General features: G+C 36.3%; 1 long non-coding RNA gene across 1 annotated transcript; it reads left to right on the top strand.

Annotated features, from left to right (window-relative positions):
* Positions 1–496: 496 nt before the first annotated feature.
* Positions 497–1,717, top strand: LOC113713620 (uncharacterized). The gene is made up of 3 exons (XR_003453590.2): positions 497–760; positions 851–942; positions 1,053–1,717. It is a non-coding gene; the product is annotated as an uncharacterized lncRNA (long non-coding RNA).
* The last annotated feature ends 4,073 nt before the right edge of the window (positions 1,718–5,790 follow it).

The following is a 5,790-nucleotide window of genomic DNA, read 5'->3' as shown; positions in this document are numbered from 1 at the left end:
TAATTAAGAGAAAAAAAGTAGGATAAGTACTGAAAAGCGTATAAATGGGATTGGTCTAAATTGGCGATTAGGGACCACAAACAGAGAAACAAATTATTTTAAAGGATACTTTGTAAGGCCAAGCTGAAATCCAAACTTATCACGTAACCGTGAGAAGCACGTTTATTTTTTGTTTTTCTTTTTTGTCGTGAGAAGCAAGTCGGGACACGTCTCAACTTATTCCATCCTAGTCACAAACGGCATCCAGATTTTACCAAAAAACAAAAAAAGAAAATCAATTAGGACGGCATCGAGAATCTTCCCACCGCTTAAACCCAATAACAGCCGTCCGATTGAATTGGCCAGCTCATTATGTCGTAGTCAACCACAAACACCACCCACCGATATCTACGTCCACGCTTATTCTTAGCCGTTAAAATAATAACCCATCTCTCATTGCTAGCCGTCCGATCTTATCCCCACCTCAATAAATTATCGTTTTCTTCTTCATTTCCCTGTCTCTTCTGCTTTATCTTTCAGCTACCATTTCGCAACCTCTCCAGAGCTTTCTGACTTATGAGTTTTTCTCAGATCTATCCGTTCTCGCTACTCCTCTTCAATTTATCTCTCCCGATCTGAATAGATCGTTCGATGATCTATAGATTGACTATGGCATCGAGCAGTTTTGAGGATTGGTCCGGCTTATGTCGAATTTTCTATTTGACTTATAAGCCGGCGGATGTCCGATCGGATTTGATGTATTTTTGGGAGATTGATTGAGGTTCGTTCTGAATCCTTTGCGATGAGGTTAATTTTCTTGTTTTCTCGCTTATATATCTGTATTAATTATGTGTTATTGTTTGTGATGTAGAGGCTGGTCGTTATTTTAATTGGGTTCGAAGTATTTGGGACGGAAATTCGAAAGATTTTCTAAGGCTCGTGACAATTAAGATTTTGGTTGAGGTATTTTATTTTATAATTGTTCTACTTGGGGATGTTTTATTTTCTTGTACAAATGATTTAGGATTCCGGTATATTTGTCAATTTAATTCAATTTTGTGATTATCGTGCAGCTTGTCAAGAAGATTGGGCTGTGATGAATGGTAAGCTACGAAAGGTCTACGAGATCTGTTAGATCGGTTCGGACCTTTAAGATCCGAGAAGTCAGAAGTACGAAGATGATTGATCGGAAAGGGAGCTTCTGCATGGGGTAACGAAGCCTATGATCAATTAAACGGAGGTTTAGTTATCTGATCCACCGGTTGTTTAATTCTAGTTAATTTAATTATTGATAATTTGCATGGTGAATTAGATGGCATGTGTTTCTACATGTATTGAAGTCAGTGAAGAAATATATCGAAGAGTCAGGAGAGAGAGAGCGGAAAAAAATGTGACGAGTTCATGTCCATGCCGACCTTTGCCATGTTGGGTGCGCTCGCATGGCAGGTCAAAAGATGCCTAATAAAAATTTACTTTTTGGTGTTTGAGGGAAGATGGCACGGGGTTTTGCCCGGCTCTTCCCTCCTGTGTGCGCGTGTCCTGTTGTTTATATTTTGTTTCTTTATTTCCTTGTGAACTCCCGCCTGCGATCCTTCAAAAGTGGTGGCTTGATTCGTTCCTTGAATGGTATGATGCTTTTAATCGAACCCATTCAAGGCGGAGCAAGACCACCTTGAGCAAATGGTTGCATCTCAGCAAGCTAGGATATGTCTCCAGATCCACAGCACTCACTCCAAAAGGTAATCCAATTAATGTTTTCCGTCCGTTTTTTACCTCGCAATCCCATCTATGCGGTATCTAAGCATTACGTTACTCTTATACCTTTATCCCCTTATCTAGCAATTTAACTAAGCAGTTAAATGTCGATTAGAACCGTTTTAATTTTGTTAAATGAAGTGAAAACTAAATATTAACTATCCAAGTTTGCCTTCATTTTCCACATAAAAGATTGTATTGTTAATATGTTATTTCTAGTTTGCAAGTTTGCAGTTACTATGTTTTAAACAAGGATTCTGCAGTGAAGGCTTTATAATTTTTTTGGAAGAAGAGTGAACAATAATTTCTAACTAAAATTGGTTGTTATTTTCTACACACAAGATTATACTGTTAATATGTAATCTTTACTTTTGTTATAATAACGAAGAATTCGGCAGTCAATCTTCATTTTGCTATGAACTATTGACGGTTGAATCTGGTTGCGGTACATGTCTTGAATCGGATAACCTGTCATTTTCATATCAGGAAATGGAAATTTTCTCCTGCACAATTTACCAATAGCTTCGTGCTGCAATATTGCCTGTAAGAACTTTAATTATTGGTCTAACTATAGATTAAAAAGAACTGAAAATTGAAACTACTATTCAGGTATCTATTTCTGTTAAAGATAGAAGGCAGAGCACCGATTGGTCCAAGTGCCTTTCACTTTTTCATTGTTTACCATACAGATTCCTCTCTTGAGAGATGGTAACTCGCCTCAGCTCTCATAGTTATCGTGACTAACGAAGACTAACAAGGATTCATGCATGAAATAATTTCGTAATTTTCACTTTGAAAATCTAAATGTAATATGTACTGGATTGCTTTCTGCCAAAAACGAATATTTTTGTTAATTGCACTTACCTTGGGAGTACGAAGGCCCAAGATCACTAGTAGATTTTATGTTGAAGAATTATGTTCAAATTAACGTTTAAGGAGTTTAATTCAAGGCTATTAATGTACGCTTAGGGAGTGATCACTGACGCCAGTAATTGTGACTCATTTTTAACTCAGCAGATTCTTAACTTGCCTTTGAGAATGATTATTTTCTCTCCTTTTAATGCTGTCTTACTTTGGAGTAATTCAATAATGTCTTTAGATTTTATGTAACGGTAGGGCAGATCAGTTGATCTTTACATGCTCTGGGACATTGTTGTCGTTAAGTGAGCATGTTGAATGGTCTGACACTGTCATCGTTGCATATTGTATTTGTAGATGAATTTTATGTAGGAATTGGGCATTTAGCATGTATAATGGGTTGGTGATATTGCCGGTGCTGGACACACAGTTTTCCAATGTATGTGCGAAATCACAGGATTACAGGAAGTTTACTTGCTTATTGTGGAATATAAGCTTTAAATTTTGCGTGAATGGTGCTGTTTCAAAATATGAGGATCGAGTTGCTGATCAGAGACTGAAGACTGAGAAAAGGAGGGGTTGCGATGGAGGAATTCAATGTTGATAGATTCTGGATGATGCTGCTGAACGAGAGACCAATCCATACCATCAAGGACGCCTTGCAGAAGATTGCCTAATAACCGTGGGGAAAGGCTTACGGGGAAAAATTTGCATAATGGTTGGATTGCAGTCAACTCGTAGGCCATTCCTTCTAAATTTGTTGGGGGCATTCAGCGTTTTCCCAGGTGCTACATGCTTTCCCCTCGTATGGTAAAGCAGGCTATGTGAAGCTGTCATCTTGATTCTGCTTCCTTGCTGCTGCATGTTGTGCTTCATGCTGAGATACAAATACACTAAATTGTTGGTTTTCTATTGAGGTTCCCCTGGGTACTTTACATCAAAGCTGAAAAGGATTCCTACAAAAATAATGTAGGGTTACTGTGCTGGAGACAATCTCATATTTTCACATTTTGTCATGCTGAAGTCCCGTGTGTTTCTCAATTGTGTATCTTCCCGAGTGATCAAGGTTGTATAGATGTCACTATCAAGTCAACGATTCCCAAATGTTTATCTACGGCAAGCGATCAAGGTATAGATGGCACTTTTCAAGTTCTCGAATGTTTAATGCTCGCAGTAGGTGCCATTTTTTTTTTAATTCTCTTGGTGATGTTTAATCTCCTCTCCTACTTGTTTCAGTAATCTGTTTTTAAAGAGTTCTGGTAGAAGGCAGATTTTTCTGTTTGGGGATGCCTGAATTTGTTGTGATTTACGCTTTGTTTCTGCTCCCTAGTTTTTTGCAGGTGTAATTGAATGTTGTCTCTCTCAGAGGGCCCCGTGACTATGAAAAGGCATATGTAACCATATGAAAAGGCATATTCTAAGGGGTTTAGGGGTTGGGTAGTTTAGTTCTCAAGTTTGCCTCAAGAGTTGCTGGTTTTTGGGCTTTTGGGGTTAAATTCGAGATTAGGTTTAATTAATTAACTTTATAAGTCTGATAAAAAAAAAACTGTGTCTAAGTGATGCATATGTAGAACGTTACGTTTGCATGTTGTCATGGGTGGCTGTTCTATTGACCTTAATTTGCATTTTTGTCATTCAAATTGGATATTTGTTCTAAGGGCTGTAATTGTGTGTTTTTTTTTGGTGGCTTGTTTTGAGTTTTCGGGATTTTGTCATTCAAATTGGCATTTTTGGGATTTTGTCCAGTTTGTCAGGTGGACGTCTTTATGGGCAAAAGTGGAATATTATGGAGAAATTGATATTTTAAGCCTCTTTGGATCGATCATCAAATAATAATATAGTTCGCCTAAGTGGCCTTTTCTGACAAAAAAATCAAATAATAATATAGTTCGCCTAAGTGACCTTTTCTGACAAAAAAATCATTGGCTTCATCAAAATTGTAACTTGGAGATCATTTTGCCGAGATAATCCAAAGAGGATTGAAGCCCTAAAAATGATGTTTACCCTTTTGTTTGAGGACCTTTAGGCCGGTATGGTTGATGGGACGAGTTTCAACTATTTTTTCGAATTGAATGTATTAATTTTGATACTATTTGGTTTTGTCAAACTGAAGTTTATGAAACGAGTTTCATTGTGACGGGGGAAGTGGATCGGTAAAAATCTAGAGCAAGTAGTGGAAAACCGTCAGTAAATTATTGGTAATCTGTGAGAAAATGTTATGGAGCTTATAATTTAATTTACCCGAAGAAATATACCAAGTAGTATAATTGTATCTTGTTGCTCTGGAAGGATCCATAAGCTCAAAGCCTGGTAGAGCGCTCAAGTGTAAATTCATTTGAGAGGATGGTGGTTCGAGTCCACCTGGATCCAATTCTTTTGTTTATTTGTTCCCGTGTGCATGAATGTTGTAGACAAGGCATGTGTGAGGGCATTAAGATTAATATATTTCTTGGTGTAGTTTCAAAATTGGCTGATGGTGATTTGAAAAAAAAAAAAGCCTAACGGTTGTGGTAGCTCAACGTGCACTATTGTCTTTTACTGTATGTTTTTCAATAATGTGTTTCTGGTAAATTATCTTGTCTTCTCGCTCAAATAAAAATAAACAGAAGAAAAAAATAACCAACCTGACTTTTTTTTTTTCTAGAGCATAGCAAAATAAAATTTTAAGATGGATATTTTTTCTAGAGCATAGCAAAAATAAATTTTAAACTGAACTATTTGAAATTTCCTTAATTATTAGATCATTAAACTTTTTGTTTTCTTTTTATAATGAACTTGTTGTTTTGTTAGAATAACTTGTGACAACTAGGCCTTGTTTGGATTGCCGGTTTCCGTCGAAAAATTACGTCGTTTTCCGTGATCACATTTCCCTATTACCTTTTTCCCTTACATACATCAAATCGCTACAGTAATTTTTTCATGAAAAATCACGGAAAATGCAATCCAAACAGAACCTAAGTTTTCTATGCCGTCCAACAGATAAAAGTTTTAACCTTTAATCATTCAACAAATGAATTTTTTTTTTGGGGTATTGTTACTTTACCCCTTAACATAGATGGTATCATTATCAATTTTTCTTTTAATGTTATTAACAAAGTTAATTTCATTTTTAGCCATTTTATTTTTAATACTGACGGTCAAATTAAAGACATTGTCAATTTTTTTAATATTATTTTTTAATCACTTTAACTCTAATAC

This window comes from Coffea arabica, chromosome 10c (assembly GCF_036785885.1).
Source record: "Coffea arabica cultivar ET-39 chromosome 10c, Coffea Arabica ET-39 HiFi, whole genome shotgun sequence".
NCBI classification, from domain to species: domain Eukaryota; kingdom Viridiplantae; phylum Streptophyta; class Magnoliopsida; order Gentianales; family Rubiaceae; genus Coffea; species Coffea arabica.
This window is presented reverse-complemented; position numbering and strand designations above follow the sequence as displayed.